Source organism: Echinops telfairi, unplaced genomic scaffold, assembly GCF_000313985.2.
Source record: "Echinops telfairi isolate 266 unplaced genomic scaffold, ASM31398v2 ScPeMD7_7469;HRSCAF=8507_1, whole genome shotgun sequence".
NCBI classification, from domain to species: domain Eukaryota; kingdom Metazoa; phylum Chordata; class Mammalia; order Afrosoricida; family Tenrecidae; genus Echinops; species Echinops telfairi.
Window position 1 is genome coordinate 126,118,265 of NW_022111373.1, and position 19,031 is coordinate 126,137,295.

The following is a 19,031-nucleotide window of genomic DNA, read 5'->3' on the forward strand; positions in this document are numbered from 1 at the left end:
AAGAATAACAATGACATCAAGATTTGAAGAAAACTCATTAAAAACCTATGATGTGCAGATGACACCATCTTTGTGCTGAAGGAGAAAGTAATGTGAAGCACTTGCTAAAGAAGTTCTATCTTCAAAGACTACAGTTTTCAACATGGTCTACAGCACAAGCTACTGCAAGATCTGAGAAAATTGATGTAGTCAATTATTGCATATTTGAATTCATGATCAACACCCATAGAAGCAGCAGTGAAGAAATCCAACAAGGTGCTGCGTAGAGGAAATCTGTTGCAAACAAACTTTTAATTTATTTATTTACTAAATTAAAGTGCTCCTAACTAAAGTTATGTTTTCCTTTTGTTTGTTTTGTTTTGTTATTAAACTGCTTCATATGCATTTGAAAACTAATAAGGAAAACCAAAAAAGAACTAAATGCATTTGAATTATGATTTCAGCAAAGAATATTGAGTATACCATGGACTGCCAAAAACACACAACAAATCTGCATTGGAAAAACAAACATACAGTCAACATGCTCCTCAGAAGCAAGAATGCCAAGACGTCATATTAACATACTTTTGGCATTATCACAACAGGCTAACTGGTTCATAACGAATGTCATCATACTTGGTAACTTGCCGATCTTGGAAAAAGAAGGTCAAGGAACTTGATTGTCACAAAAGTTCCAAAAATGGACTCACGTAGGGCATTGTTGGTTAAGCAGTTATCATCTCATCTTGAACTTGATAACAGCAAAAAAAAATCTTGCCTAAAATATTTTAATCAATATTACAAAGCAATCTCACTGTTAGTAAAAAGAAAAGCAGTAGCAATATCATGAGATTTTTGACCTTCATTGATGAAAACATCAAGGCAAAGAGGAAAGTGTGTTTGACTTATCAGTCATATTTCATTTATTTTGCCAATGATGACTTTTTCCCTTCTGCTGATAAGAAAAAATATGCTTGGTCCTAACTTTAAAGAACATATCTTATTTATAGCCAGGCAGGTTGGAAATTCTTCTGAAATTCATTTAAATCCCTGCTGAACTTTAAGGAAACCTTTAAAACTCAATTACATTATGCTAGGTTTTACCCTAGCCTTCTGAATCTAGAATTCTAATACTCTTGGAAAATCAACCTACAAATTTATACCAGAATTGGAAAGCCTTAAATAAGGATTATTCCTTCATTTGGATTCCAAAATATGGACTGATTTCCTTTCCTTGGAAGAAAATGATAGACAGTATTCAAATGAATTTTTTCCTGATTGCCCCACATAAAATCATTCTTCATTGGAAGAACTTGCTACTGGATTATTTTAATCTTTCCAATTGGATAGAAATTAATTTTTGAAGGTACTAATTTAGGTGACATGAGAGTTACTAGTGATTTCTAAATAATGTCTGACAGGTCAGTATGTTGTTAAAGACCATTGTCTAGAAGACAGCTTAGCAGCCATAAATTCATGTGAGTACTCTAGACATGTTTCAGTTGAACTCAGAGAGTATAGATAAGCTGTATATTTTTTTATTAATGAAAACCAACAGTAATTGTTTCATAGATAGTTATACAAATATCCCACATTATAACCAATCATGGCAGAATATATCTCCTGTTATTAAGAGAGACTCATCCTTGGAAAAAGACACCATGCTTGGGAAAGGGGCTTGAGGCCCTCGAGAACAAGGGGGGACACAACATTGGAACAATCGGCTCCAACCTAAGAACAATTATGAGAACGGCACAGGGCCAGGCAGTGCTTTGTTCAATTGTACATAGGATTGCTATACGTTGCAAGAGACTCAAAGTTAACTATAAATAACAAGTTCAGGTTGAAGCTGAAGAAAATAAACACATCCATAAAAGCCTGAAATTGGAGAACATCTCCAGAACAGATTTGACCTACTGAACACTCGGTCATCAGGAACATCATGTATGAAGAAAGAAAAAGGTCATTGAAAAGACAAGAAAGAGTAAAATGAGGAAAGTAGATTTCAGAAGAAAATATGAAACTTGATTTTCAATGTAGAATAACTAATGCTATGATCCAGTAATGTAAGAAGTAAAGTAAAAGCTTATCAGAAAATTTCACAGGGTAGTTCTAGAAAACACAATATAGTCTTATTATGAAATGTGCAAAGATCTGGAGTGAGAAAATGTAATGCAAGGACAAGCTCAGCATAGATAATGCTAAAAAAAAACCCTGAAGATAATGTTGAAAAAACTGGACAGAAACTAACCCTCAGTGTGCAATATTAATGATTGTATGCATTTGAAAAGAATTGATGTATTTGAATTATGGTGCTGGAGAATAATATTGAAAGCATCATGACCTACCAGAAGGAAAAAATGCTCTATCTTCGAAAAAATACAACCAGAATGCTCATTGGAAGCAATGACTGAAGGATTTAATTAGAAAAACTCCAATATTATGTATAATTCTGTACTTAATTATGAAGAATAATTGTGTTTTATAAGTGTGTGTGTATTCTTTTTATCAAAGTACAAAAAAATGTATGTTTGTGGTAGGCCAGGTTGATTGGAGAAACAAATCCAGTGGCTCTCCTATATGTCTAAGAAAGAACCTTATATAAAGAAGTAATTGTTTATCAAGAGAACATCTGAGCCCAGCTTAAGTCTAGTCAATAAATTCCTCTTTAGACTCAGGAAGCCACATGCAATGATGCAAAATGCAGGGGCATCACAGGTTGGTGAGTGCAAAGTCTTGTGGATTCCAATGGTGGTGGACTAATCTCCAGGGCTCTGGTTACCATTAAGGTCAGCAAGTTGGAAAGTGAAGGCAGAGAGGGCGGGGATGGGGGTTGGGGGTGGGGGGAAGGAGCTGACTCCAGAGAGCCATTTATCTTTGTACCTCCAAAGGAGGTAATCAAGCTGTGACTTGACTGACAAGCTAAACTCCACCCATATATTCTTATAGGTGCTATGTTGGCACAAAAAACCCTAACCATCACAATGTTCACATGTGAACATTCTCTTAACAAGAAAAGGATAGTTCAGATAGAGTATAAAGTATAAGAATTGTTATTTTGGATGAAATATAAGCTATAGACTTATAAGTCCCACGTATATGCAGACACAGAGCATTTATTTTTTTAATTTGTCTTCATTTTCCATAGTAGTTCATATTTACTTACATGATTACTCAAGAGAATATGGAAAGCATACACTTGACCTAGCTTAGTTTATGAGGCTGGTGAATTGTTATTCCCTTACAGACAAGAATATTATAATAAAATTAATGAGAAGTCCATTCACTTATGAATATAAATGTAACTAAATGTTTGTGTATTTAAGACTGCATTCTAAATTTACCAGTAAATTAAATAATTACATAATTATCAAGTAGCATTTATCCCACAAATTCAAAGCTCTTTTAATGATTAAAACCATAATAATGTAATTCAGAAAATTAATAGAACACACTAAGTAATAAAGCATACTCAATGCAAAGCAATTATTTGATAAATTTCTGTACTGATTTATGGCTTAAAATGCTTAGCAAGTAGGATTGGAAAATAACTGTTACATTGGGCAAAGATTACATTTAACTAAACAGAAACCTTTACACTTAATGAAGATAATTTAATATTGTTTTTCAGAATGATAAAAATTACCAAAATCATTGCACTCTTTACTTATAAATGCTTAATATTTACATGTAAACAGTGCAATGAGAAGTTTTGAGAAAGTAAGACAAGTAAACCAAAGAAAGTCATAAGGATTGGAAGTGGAGGGTTTTACTGTCTTTGTCCTACTTATCCTTGTCCTATTATTATTTTCACTGGAAATCCAGAGATTTAAGAAAATTACCAGTAAAAAAAAGAAAAGAAAAAACCTTTGAAAAATTTCTAAAAGTAACAAAATATAATTACTGACAGCATAATCAGTAGGAATAATAAAATTATAAAAATATATTGTTAACATAATCAGTAAGAACTGTTAATGTGATTGACTAACTTCATTCAGCATACTATTTTCCAAATCCATCCATGTCGTGAGGTGTTTGTATTGTAGTTTCATGATGTTTAGTATTCCATTGAATGCATGCACCAAACCTAGTTTACTCCTTTATCCACTGCCTTGGAGGTGGGGTATTGTGGGGGGCGGGATTAGCAAAGGATTTTGCAAAACTGTTCCTTGCAGCATTAACTGCAATGCCACATAATTCAGAAACAATCTAAATGTCTTTTGTTTAGGAAGTACAATACAGATAGTTGGAGGAATAGTATTACTTACTAGATGTATGCATAACAACAAGCTAGATATACTCGTAGGACCACTGATCAAATGTTAAAAAAAAAAGTGAAGAACAATAATACCTTCTGTATAAGGTAATACCTTCAGTAATAAAACAACAGCAATAATAACAACCAAAAAAGCCTACAGTATATAGATGGACATTTATCACATGCATGTGATAAATTGCACTCTTAAAATTAAGAGTTGAACTAGCAGTTGAGCGAGAAAAAGAATGGACTTTCTCCTCTTACAAGCAGTTACAGTCTTGGAAAAACACTGGGGACCACTGTGAGTCAGCATCGACTCAATAGCTGCTCCACACACCCTGAGCCACTTCAGACAAAAGAACTGCCAATTTACTTCTAAACAATCAAAACCAAGAAAACCCTCCTTAGCATACGTTTACTTAAAACAAATGCAGCTATGATGAATTGAAAGGAACAATAAGTTAATGGCTTTGTTGTTGTTTTGCTTTCCTTTCTAATTCACCACAAGCTATCATGAAGTAGGTGGGGGAGGCAAGTTTCAGTCTCAGAGAAGATATGCACAACGTATATTTCTAACAAATGAGTCATATGGAGAATATCTGAATAATTCCATAAAGGAAAAAAATATAAGTAAATGAAATAGGCAAAATACTAAAACTAACACTTCAAAAAAGAAAACTTTCAAATGGCTAACAAACATATAAAAAGACACTTAACATAAGTACTTACAAGGATATTACTTTTTTTATTTCACACCATCATTCTCCTAAAAGTCAAAAATAAGTAGACATTAAAACTGTGAATAATAAATGTTGGCAATGGTGTTGATAAAGGGCAACTCTCACAAACTGTTATGAAAGAAATCATTGATGAATGTAGTATTATAAAATGTTGTTGTTCTTGTTATGTTGTTCTATCCCATCAAGGCAGCTCCAATCCACAGCTACCCTATGCACAATAGAATGAAACACTGCATGATCCTGCACCATCCTCACAAATATTCCTATGCAATAGCTCTTTTTTGCAACTGTTGGTATATGTAACTAATGATGAGCATGAACATGCCCATGATTGAGTAAATTGATTCCTTGATACACTAGCACATAGAATATGATGGCCTATATTTACAGATAGACTTGCCAAGATTGCATATTTTAGGCCTAATTTTAAAGACAAAATATGCAAATGTATAGCCATTGCAGTTGTTCTTATGTATCAGAGAGTCCTTCTGAATCATAGTGACCCTATCTATGAATACCAGAACAAAACACTGCCAGGACTGGCACCACCCACACAGTCATAACTCTGTTTGAAGCATTGTTTCAGCCACTCTCTCAATACATCTCTTGAGGATCTTCCTGCAAGTATTTTCCTGAATCTGTACTTTATTATTCTACAATAGATGGATGTGTTGTGATGGATTATGAAATACTAAATAAACTACTACTTGGGACACCATGGAATAAAAGTTTCTGTACATTACTTCAATATCATTCATTTTCTATTTCAATAAAGCAAAACAAATTAATAGCGATTGATAAAAGGATATTTGTTTCTAAGAAAGTGTGAACAAAAAGCTTCAGGTATTGGTGTAATACACCACTTACTGACCTCTGGTGCATTATGTGAGATGTATATTTAGTGAAAATAAAGTACTAATTTCCTACCAGTTGTGCTTTATTTAAAATATTCATATTAAATGCAAGTGCACAGACCAGACAAATTGAAATTTATGTTACCTACCTGCATGTTATTATCACATTAAGGAGCCCTGCAAGCAGTATGAAACTAATACTCTAAGGGAGAAAGCTATGGCAATATACTTCTGTAAAGATTAGATCTTGGAAATCCCATGAAGTTCTAGGTTGACCTGTAAGATCACTATCACTCTTAAGTTAATGGGCATAATTTTATATATAAGGCATGTATGTGGATATTAACTGTCATTTAAACATGAATTCTTAGTATGGCATTGATGCATAGGTAGATACAGCGTCCATTGGTGGAGAATGGAAGATTTACAAGTAAACAAATTTTGCAATTCATGGCATTCAATAATAAGTAATGTGATGAATGATTAGCCAGTTGAAAGAAAAAAAGATTATTGTAAACTGGGATAAAATATAATGATTCGCATAATCAATACACTAAAAATAGATAAAAGTCCTTGAAGAAAGCATGCAAGATTAATTTGCTTTTTCAAGGAGAGACTTTGGTAGATTTTGTTTTAAATGTAATGATGCAAGAAGTTGGACAGTTACATATTTGAGGAAACAAAATTGAAAAAGGGCTATCTAGATTTATTGGGGATATTGTACCACATAGAGATTTAATAACTATGGAAATTTGTCATTCTGGACTTTTGTTTGTACATTGTTTTAAAGTGATGAATACTTTAAGTGCTCTGTAGGAATGGCGAGGAGTCCATATAAGTGGAATTATGGAATTCTAGACTCGTGGAATATACTATATATATTGAATTCAAGAAGATTATGTGGCTTAACCACTTCTAAATTTTAAACTGTAATTTTCAAAATCAGAGATGAAACACATGTATCAGTTAATATGTATTCTTGATCAACCAGTTCATTATTTCCAGGAGCTCAATTATGAAAATATCTGAAGAGCTTTTTAGGATTCATAGGAAAGCAGAAGGAATAACAGTTCTGTTTAAGGATGAAAGGAGACATAGAAAGATTGTGCGGCTCATATTTTTGAATATTTTAGAATCATACATGATTAGATTTAGCATAGTATATATACTCGAGTATAAGCCAACCGGAATATCAGCCAAGGCACCTAATTTTACCACGAAAACGGAATTAAAAATGTGCTGCAAAACTTGGCTTATACATGAGTATGTACAATAATTATAAAATGCATATTGATGAAATTACACTAGAAAACAAACAAGTTATTCAACAAGAGGAAGGAAAGTAATTTTATTTCACTTGAACTAATTATTCACTTACATATTTTATTATAGAATTTATCATTTATATATTAACATGCACTGTATGCTTACAAGACATACTTGACATAGGAATTTAAGATAACAACGCCCTCATAACTATCACTCAGTTCTTTCTTAAGGTTGTAGAAATAACCAGACCTGAAACTATTATTCCATTAAATAAAAGGAATTATATTAGGCAATGCTATTTCAAGATTGCATTATTTCTCTACAATCTGTCTTACTTTAGCAGAACAAAAATTGCTGTTATTAGGCCTGAAAATAGCTAGCTTTTCTGGCCAGCTTGTTTAATCTGTGTGTGGCACATCATTAATATGTCCCATATTGTGCCAATCATGGATCAGATTTTTTTTTTTCTTATTTAAAGTCTTTCATTCTATACTTCAATAGTACTACTCCTCAGAAAGTCCCCTAAGGAGATTCTTTATCTACAGTACATTTTCCAAACCAGATTAAGATTAATTATATTAAACATTCTTTTGCTTCCACACAATTTTATCATACATATTTAACTATATAAGCAATCAAATAATAAAAATCCCGCTCCAATTCCCATAGAAACTATCCCGACCATTTTCACACCCACGTGTTTCAGCGCAGAGCTCCATAGGATTTTCAATGGTTGTGCCCTTTCAGAAGTAGGTTGCCAACAGATGGCCCTTCTGAGTGGACTGAAACGGCCAACTTTTCAGTTAGGAGATGAGAATCCACCAGCCTGCACCACTCAAGGAAGATTGCTCATAAATGTGGCTTCTCCAGCAGGGGTGAAGGACATTCCAAATGTACAAACAACCCAATCCATATTTTGTAACTTCGCTTAGCCTTGCCTAATGCTCTTAGCCTATCCTATCCCAACCATTTATTGTTACTATTTTGTAAATGAATGTCCACTACTATGTATAAAAGCACAGAAAAATCATGAGAAATACATATGTTCTGCATATATAGTACCTGCTTTTAAAATGCTATTTTTGAGGCCAAATTATGAGTGTTATTTTAATATTCTCTTTTACAATATTAAGTACTTTCGATAATTTATGGATTGAAAGCAGCAAATTGCTGCATTCACTACAGGCTCCAGTAAAATTTGCAACTGTGAATGGTTCTGTGATGTTTTGTTAAGAACTGTTCATCTGAAAGCGTAAATGTATCAAGCTCATAGTTAAACTATCTATACCATGCATATCTAACTGGGAAATCAATGTTTCATATATATATTATAATGTATATATGAAACACAACAGGGAAAGCTGTTATTTTATATAATTTCCTTTCTCCTTTTTATTTTTATTATTTTTTATATTTTATTTTTGTTAGAAAACTCAGATATATTCTGGTAGAAAAATCAGAGATAAAAAATATATGAGCTACTGGCATTGGTCACAGTTAAAATGAAACTAATGTGAAATCAAATTTGCATTCTAGTCATTGGTGAGGTATATAATCATGTACTGTATGCAGTTAAATGAGTCTGTTGTCTGGCTTTAATGAATATCTACATCCATCCCTACAGCTAATGAGGAATAAATGACTTATTATCCATGAATGGCTGTATCTAAATAGTTCTGCAACAAAAACAGAATATTAAATGTGCAACAAAAATAGATCTAAAATTATAATGAATGAACTTACTTAGACTATTAATTAATTTTTCAAGCCACCTAAAGCTCACTGTTTAGGAGCAATGGCCTAAGTTTGTTCACATTAATAAGTTTGAGGAATGAATTTTAAAATAAAATTTTAATAGATATAGATAAATGCATGTGCATACATGTGTATATACATGTGTCCACACATTTAAAGAAAATAATCCTGTGGAAAAATTTTCTTTTGACATTTACAATAAAAATGTTTAATTAAGGTTCCTTACACAATGTATGCTTAAATAATTTGTTTGGTTTTGTTTGTGGGAAAATTCCATTGTCTCCATGTTGGATTACTAACTGAGAGCTTCAGTCCAAAAGCATTCCAATGACTAATGCAGTGGATTTCTGCTCCAATAATGATAGAAACAAATAAAACATCACTGTCCCTTCTAAGCTGGTACACAGTGATGCTGTAGGACAAAGTAGAACTGAATTGTCCTCTGGGGTATCAAAAACATTGAAGTTTTATAAAACTACACTAACATGACTTTCTCTTATGGAACAGGGAAAGATAAGAACTACGGACTGCTCAAGGAGTGGCTGAGTAGTTTACTTCCAGAATTCCTAGAGTATTCACACACATATTCACATACATACTTATCACACATATGTGTGTATACGCACATGATCAAAGTGTTGATAGAAAATTTTTAAAATGTATTTGCATTTCCCCACAAAATTTAGAAGCCCCATTTATATGAAGCCACATTGTTGCATCAATGCCGACTCATAATGATCCCATAAAACAGCACGTAACTTCTACACGGGTTTCCAAGGTTGTAAGTTATAGGAGCACACTGCCACGTCGTTCTCCCCCAGAGCAGATGATGCATTAGAGCCGTGGGCCTTCCAGTTAGATGAATGCTTAACCTTTGTGCCACTGGGGCTACTTTTATTCACACGCAGAAATAGATCCACACAGGTACAATTTCCAGTTACAAATACCAAACTTAATTATAAACATGAGTGGCTAGCCCCAGTAAAGTTTGTAAAATTATAAATTCAAGGAGTTTATTGTGATTCATAATAACAAAAGTGTGTGACTGTGTGAAATGGAGAAAACAATAATCATCATTACTACATCATGTACTTTTCCATAACCATACATCATTGTCCAGGAACTATTTCTTTTTAAAATTAATTTATTATTAATAGGGAATTAATTCATATATCATATCATTCCGTAATTCCAACATGTCCAGAAGTTTACATTTTCTACCACAATCAGTTTCCAAACATTCCTTTTCCACATAGACTTCTTGACATCATCTCCCTTTCACCCTGCCACCTCTTGTTTTTCCACTTATTTATCAATTAAATTGACCATAAGAAAAACGTCCTCATATACCTGACCACTTTATATCCCTCCAATATCCAAGTATGTTCCTAAGTATTTCCTATATATCGTACTGAAATAACTTCCCATTATTATACTAGAAGGCAGAACCAAGTGCTTAAACTAAGCTATATGGGAATTTTATTTAAATTAGAAATAATGACCTAACTGTGCAGCATTTTATGATGAATAAGCATTCTGTTTCATCCAGGTCAAACTCTTATACATATAAATGGTATTTGATTTGAGTCAAATGCAAATAGTATTTGACAACATGAGTAAACAAATGTATTGTTAGCAATTTGTTTTAATTTTCTATTCCTGGAGATGATATCATTCTACTTAAAGAAAGAGAACCTACCTATAACAGTATTACATGTTTTAAATGGCATATGATTTATTTTATATGTAAATGATTAATATATTAGAAATATTAATAAATATACTTTTCAGTAAGTGAGTATTTTCTATATTAATTATATTTGAAGACAAGTTTGCCAGACAGTTGTAAGTTTGAGTTTACTTCAAAGGGATTATCTTGCTCTCCATTAGCTTTATTTATGTTTATCTAGTTTACATATCTCTTTTGATAAATTAGCATTCATTGTGTCCCTATTAAGTTACAAGTAATATGGCATGGGAACTTTAATAACATTCTCTTGTATAGCTCCAGATAATGATTTTTTAAAATTTAAATGTAAAAAGATGGATGTAATAAAGGTAGAGCAAAATCAAATTAATGTTCATGATTATATATGAGATTATACTAATAAGTAAATAAGGAACAAATAAGATTTTGTTTGGTTGTTTTTTAAAACATTAATTGTTACTGTGTATTATGATAAATTCAAGAATAGTATGAAGTTATCATACAAATTGTTCCAGTAGAATAAAAGAGCTCAGAAACGTGATAATTCTTATGTTGTGTTCTCCTAGTAGAGAAAAGATCAATCTATAGATTATTTTGAAAACAAAAAAATCAAACTTAAGAAGTGTGATCCTCTTTTATAAATTTTGTTGGCTTATAAATTGCATCTATCTTTGGGCCTTTATCAAAAATTATGGAAATAAATTTGTATAGATAGATATTTAATAAGATAGTTTACATTTCTTAAAAAAATCTAGTAGACATAATGCTTTCAGACATGAGTGGGCTAAATGAAAAGTATATGAGATGTTTCTGGGTTAGGTGAGTGTAGATAGGAAGAAATGAGATCACAAGGTCATGGTGCATATGCTGTTTTTTGAGTTTCTCTCTGAGAGTAGCTGCTAATGATAGGGATAAATTTGAACCAATGACCCTGATATGAGAATCTCTGTAACCTGTCCAAAACTTTCTTGAGTCAGCCAGTTTTTAAATTAGGTTGAATTTGCATTTAAATTTTAAATTATTCATAGGAAAATCTGAAAAGTGCAATAAGTTCTATAACTGAACTATAGTCTGACCATAATATAAAAATGTTAAAACAGAAAAAAATCTAAGGATCACAGGTCAGGGAGAAATATCTGAGAACACGTTTATAAATCATCATATGGTGAACATTATGGATAAAAATATTGGGTTATTATGCAAGAATAGAGTATTATTTGTTATTCTGAGTATTTAATTCCATAACTCACTGTTTATATAGTTATAGCATAACTATAATTATCACTGGAAATAATCCACATTCTAACTATAATTTTGAGACTTTCAAATGCTTGATTACATAAATTCAGTTATTATCCTGTAAATATATAAATGATATGTCATTTATATATTATAGCAAACAAATCAACAAACAAAAGTTTACTGTCATCAAAATAGATTTCAACTAATAGCCACCCTATAGAACAGAGGAGAATTGTTCCATAGGGTTTCAAAGACTGCAAACTTTAGGGAGCAGACAGCTTCTTCTTTCTTCTGGAGAGCAGCTGATGGATTTGAGTCCCCAACCTTGTGGTTAGCAACTAGTGTTTTACCAAGGAATGAATGAAATACCAACTGAAATGTCTTAGGTCCACACATGGATTAAACCTATACTGAGTGCCCTCTGACCATAGACCAGGAATGTGAGTAGACCCGACATCATACAGAGCTCAAAGGAAAGAGGATTTGGCAGAAGCCAACAGTTTTAAAAAAATAACGCTTTTCAAATGATCTCACCTTTCAACTCATTTTCAATTTTCTGTGGCTTTTAATATTTTCTGCTTCTTTTCAATTGAGGCTTTTCTCTGCTTTACTTTGGTATTATTGTTGGATTTTGTTTGTTTGTATCTTTTTCTGTATATGAAATCCAGGATAGATAAATCTATTGACAGTAAATGCATTAATAGTTTCTTGGGGAATATGACAGTGGAGAATGCAAGGAAATGGATAGAAAATACAATGAATACAAGAGAGCAAAAATGTTATAAATTTGATGGTGGTGATGATTGCACAACTCTTTTTAATATGACAACTATTTAAATATGTGCTATGTGAATTATATATCAATCAAGCTGTTAAAAATAATTTTAACAAGCTGATAAAGCCCTCACTCATCTATGCTAGAAATTTCAAAGTTAGTTACTTGATTAGCTGATTATAAGATATCCATATTTGTTCCCATTGCAAAGAAAGGAGATTCAACAAAATATGAAAATTAAAGGATAATATCATTAATGTCACATGCATGTAAAATTCTGCTGAATATTATCTTTCAACAATTACAACAGTACATTGAGAGGGTGCTACCAAAGGTTCAGGCAAGATTCAGAAGAGGATTTGGAACAAGCTATATCATTGCTGATGTCAGATGGATCTTGGCTGAAAGCACAGAGCTTTGTGTTTTATTGATTATACAGTGACATTCAACTATGTGTATCATAAGAAACTATGTATAGCTTAGATTAGGATAGGAATTCCAGAACACTTAATTGTCCTCACCTGGAATTATTACATGTATGAAGAGTCAGATGTGTGAAGAGAACAAGGGAATACTGCAAGCTTTAAAATAAGGTAAAGTTTGCATAAGGGTTGAATCATCTTAATAAATTTATTCACTCTGTATGCTGAGCAAATCATTAGAGAATCTGGTTTGTATAAAGAAGAATCTTTATCAGGATGAAAGGAAGGCTTTTTAACAATCTTTGATATGCATATGATACAACCTTGCTTGCTGAAAGTAAGGAAGGTTTGAAGCACCACTAAAGAATATCAAAGAATGCAGACTTCAATATGGAATATAACTTAATATAAATAACGTTACAATCCACACACCTGGAAAAATAGGTAGGATAAATAAAGAAGATATGAAATTGTCAAAGAATTCATCTTGTTTGGATCCGTAACCAATGCTCATGAAAACAGCAGTCAAGAGATCAAAGGGAACATTGCATTGTATAATCCTGCTGCACATGATCTCTGAAGTATTGAAAATCAAGGATATTATTTTGAGGACTAGTGTGCACCTGGCCTAAGCTACAGTATTTTCAGTTGCCTTATATACAAAGAACAGATTAAAAAGGGAAGACCAAATAAGAATAGATGCATTTCTGTTATGGTCCACTGGCTAAAAATATTGAAAATACTATGGACTGCCAAGAGAATAAACAAATCTTAGAAGATGCACAGCCAGGATGCTTCTTAGATTAGTAGTGAGTGTATGGAGACTCACTCTCACATACTTTGTGCATGCTATCAAGAGAGGGAGCTGTTGGTGAACACAGCATGCATGGGAAAGTAGAGGGGTATGGGAAAAGAAGAAGGATCTTGACAAGATGATGGACACATACTGGCGGGAACAATGGACTCCTGCATAACAATGGTGAGGAGGGCACAGGACCGATGGCTGTTTTGTTCTGCTGTACATAAGGTCCTTGTGGGTTGGAACCAACTCCAGGTCAGCTAATGACAACAATCACAAGCTAATAGATTTAGTGCTCTCGGTTTTATCATTTCACTGAACTTAAGTATTAATTATTGTTTTAAATTAATTTTGGTATTTAGTGTTTTTGTTTGAGTTGAAGATTTATTGATTTAATTTAAACACAATATTTTAAGAATGCTTTATATAATCCTATATTTCAGCTTATTGCTTACAAATTCTGATACTTACCAGGGATCTTGTCACTTTTTCATATTGGGTATTTAAGTCATATCGATGCACAATAATTATTTCCTAAATGATAAGAAGCAAAAATATATTGAGAAGAAGTTATGTCCTGGAGTTAAACTCGCAACCTTTGGATCCTGGAACTATAACCAAAAGTTGTATCATTATATGGACATACTTAACAATTTCTAACCGGGTTTAAACTTAACAATTGCAAACCGGAGTCATATAACTGATGAGGTAGTATCAGAATTGCAGGTTTGCTCTGAGTTAGAATTGTCTCAAAAGCAGTAGGTGAGTAGTTTTTATAAATTATGAACAAGCATGGACTTTCTAAGTCCTACAAAAGTATACTTTAGTTTCTACTTTGGTGAAAAAAGGTGTTTTTCTAAGGGTTTCTAAGTGTTTTTCTAAATTTTTCAATTTTTATTCTTTTCATTTGCTTATTATTGCCAGAAGTAAGCACAGATTATATATCTTATCATGTTTTATTATGATTCAAAGGAGTTTTCTATATTCCACATATACAGTACCGCCAATTACTTTATAGTGCCACTTGAATTGTACTTCATATATAGTTTCATATAAACTTTATTTAATTAAATCTAATATTAATAGAGCGTGATGACTTCAAATCAAGGACTTGTGAAGATTTATTGGGAGCCTGTGCTAATTTAGTTACAGTGACAGTCAGATTCCAATGGCATTTTCTTTGACAGCTGCCACTTTTCACTTTCATTTTTAAAAATATTTAATACCAAGGGATAATGTTGTATACTAGTCACAGTTGAGTGGGAGTATTAAATAATAATATTTCTTTTTATCCAAATGTTGAGAAAAATGATGTTTTAAGCACATCCTCAATATTTATCCTGATTTAAATATAATAGCTAAATATTTGCTTCTTCAAACTTGCATTTATGCACCAGTTCTTTTAAAGGAGACCAACAAAATTTTCACATATAGCCTCATTTAATGGCTTCAGTAAAAAGTACATAGTTTGAAACTTATTAGCAATTATTATACAGAATTTGTTACTGTGTGCAACAGTCAAGTCAACTCAAAAGGAACATAGAAGGCAGAGTACAACTGCCCCATAGTGTTTCTCAGGTCGTGATATCGATGAGAGCAGATCATCAACTCTTTTCATCCATGAAGTAGCAGGTAGGCTCAAATCAACAATCTTTGGTTGCTAAGTGCTTAACTGCTGTGCAACTAGGACTCCGTCTAATATTTGTGTCTTCAGAATAATGTTTAGAAATGCTCCATACACAATTTTTGTATGTTTAAAACTTTAAAAATAAAGTTATTTATCTATTATGACAGTGTATTACTAAGGTGGTATGCACAAATATTGTGTTCAGGGAAAGTTCTGGAAGGTAGCAGAAGAGTTTATGAAGAAAATTACGTATGTTTGATGAGCTTTGAAGTTCTATCAACGTGTGTGTTGTGTATGTGTCCAGAACCAAACGCACTGCTTATCCACTTAAGTACAACTTCTAGTCACCCAATGGGTCAGAAGTGAACTGTCTCAGTATGTTTCTGAGATGCTCCTCACAATAATTGAAAGTCTGTTATTTTCCTTTGGAGCAACTGATGGTTTCAAAATTCCCACCTTTTGGATAGCAGCCCAACATGTAACCACGATTCCACCACGGTTATATATTTTATATAAATATACACATAAATTAATGTAAACATCTACATATATGGTTATGTAAGCATCTACAGATGTATGAAATATCAGATAAATTAAGGAAAATGTGTTAACTCTAAGTGTACAGATCTTTCTTAACTACTAATTTAATATATTTTAATATTTAATTGTACATTGCAACTCTCTCTCAGAAGTATTTAATTAAATATTCTGTTCCAGGAAAATGATAATCACCTCCATAAGCTTGTTGGGAAATGCTGCCTGATGTTATTGTACCTCTAGCTGCTTTTATTTGGCACCAACATATTTTCTGATGTCACACAAAGGAAGATTACATATATCTAGCCAATTTTTCTATCAATGTGGCTTTGTTTTGCAAAGAAGAGTTCCCACAGTGAATGTAAAATAAAAGAGCAAAGAGTAATTAACTCCAATTTGTGTACAGCATCACCAGGAGTGGCCACAACTGTGGTGAATCTTTTAGAGTTGCTTTCATGACAGTTACATCAAAAAGATTGGTATCCTCCAAAATTGTTTCCTAACATCTTAGGGAACTAATTTTATCTTTAAATATCAGGATAGGATAAATGCATGACTAATAGAATAACATTAAATTCAAGCGTTAGCAAGAACTTCTCTCTCCACTGACATCAGTGGAACATCTCCACCTTTAATTTCTCCTTTTCCCTACTTATAAAATATGGAAAAAAAACATACCATAACCTGAAATCTCTCAAGAGCATCATGTGTCATTCTGGCAAGATGGTGATAAAGTAATATACCACTAAGAGGGAAACTCCCCTCTTCCAGGTCATAAAGATAAGTAGACACAGATCCACTAGGTTTGGAACAGCTGTGGGGTTTTGGTTTACCACTGTGGAGGCTGACTGACCCTTAGCTTTAGCCATTCCATGGTCTGGACCTAAACCAGGCTGCTTTGGCCAGCCCAAGGAGTTTACTTCAACACAATCACAGTTTGCCACTGCCTTTGGGTAGGGTTTAAACCTTCCAGCTTCAGAGTCAGGCGATTGGGACTCAGCTACTCTTTACTTTTTTTCTCGCTCTCTTCTTTCTTTCCCACCACAGTGTCAGCAGGCTCAGTTTTTGTTTGTTTGTTTGTTTGTTTGTTTGTTTGTTTGTTTGTTTGTTTGTTTTCTCTCTCTCCTTTCAGGACAGTTCCCTCTGCCTAGAGCAAATCACATGCCTAGCTGGGGGAGCTTCCACCTGCCCTTGGTGGCCTTACACACAGCTGGGGAAATCACACCTGCTTTCTGCCACATCCTAAATGGCTAGGTGATCTCCCCTTCAAATGGCTGGGGGAACTCCAGCCTACCCTCCAAGGCCATTTGTGGTGCTCCACATGGCTGGGGGATACCCTGTCCATCCTCCACAGCCCTATACATGGCTGAGGAAACTTCCTCCCACCTGACACAGTGCTTCATATAATCTCAGGCAGCTATGTCAGCCCTCTCCAGTGTGCCATGCTGCTGCGGAAACCTCTTCCAAGCCTCTGTGGTGATCTAGCCACCTAGGGAAATTCTGCCCACCATCTGCAGGGCTCTACACCAATGTGGGCACAACCACCCTCTACCTATGGGCAGGGCTTAAACACCACAGTCATGTGATTGGGGCTCAGTGATCTCTTTACTTTTCGTTTCTCTCTATTCTCTATTTCCAGCCACAGTCTCAGTGGGTTCAGGAATTATTTTTTCCTCTCTTTCCTTCGACACACCACGGATGGTCAACAGGTCACTCCCCTCCACCTAGGGCAACTCTGACCACCCAGCTAGGGGAGAGCTTGCCCACCCTCACTGGCCTCACACACAGTTGGGGAAATCCTTCCTGACTTCTGCCATGACTCAACCAACTGGGGGATCTCCTTTTGAAAACGCAAGGGGAATTTCTGCTTGCCTTTTGTGGTGCTCTTTGTGGCTGAGGGATTCCCTGCCCATCATTTGTGTCCCTAGATGTGACTGAAGGAACTTCCTCACACCTGCCACAGTGCTTCACATGGCATAAGGAAGCTACATGAGTCCTTTCCATTGCTCAACATGCTGCTGCATGCAACCAACCGACCTCCTGGTGATCTTGCTTATTAGGGCAATTCAACCTGTCATCCGCAGTGCTCTACACCAAAGCAGGAACACCCACCAACCCTCTGTGGCATTCCTGTTGCAGTGGGAAATCACCAGCAAGCCTTCAGAGGGGCAGCAAGCCACCATGGACCACACCCCCATGGCTTCCTGGGAGATCATCCAGTGCAGCATGAACCTCATGGGCCCTCAACCTCTTGACCAGCATCCCTAGGGAGGACCATCCAACTTTCCCTCCAAATATCAGAACACTGCTTGGATAGGGAAAGAATGAAACCACAGGAGGATAAAGCAGGAGGCCAACTGCCCAGTGTAGTTAGCTGCAGGCAGTTCACAGAAGCATTCCTATGTGTCTCCCCAAAACAGAGCTCAGTGCTCTTAGACTCTCTGGAAATGTTTTAGTCTGGGTACTTTAGAGAAACAAATCCACAGAAACTCATCTATAAGAGAGAGTTTTGTATAAAGGTTAAGTGTACATCAAGACAACATCCCAACCCAATGCTTCCCAAGCCCACAAGTCCAACATTAATTCATATGCCTGACACCAATCCACAAAGTCCTCCTCCATCTCACAAAACACAAGTAATGATGCCAACTGCAGGAGGAAAGCCGAGTCAGTGAATGTGTAAGCCTCTCATTGCTGGCAGGCATCTCCACATGGCTGCTCAAGCATCCAGGGCTGCATCGGGGTAGGCCCATGTGGCTTCTCCTTGGGGATATCTTGCAGGAAGTGAGCCTTGCCAGTTGAAGCAGGGAACTGGCTAAAGCAGCTGCACCCTTGTCCGACCATCACAAATCAAGAGACCGGAGAACTAGAAAGGCGAGGCTCACTGACCCAATTATCCCTCCACCATTCAATTAAATCCACATGTGTTTATCAGCCAGGTTGGCACAATAAACTAATTACCTCAGGGAAAAAATGCCAGGCTCCTCAAAAATTACACGGAAATAACAACTAGCCCCAACAACCTCAATGAAAAAAATGGAAAAACAAAAGACAATGTGGGAAGAA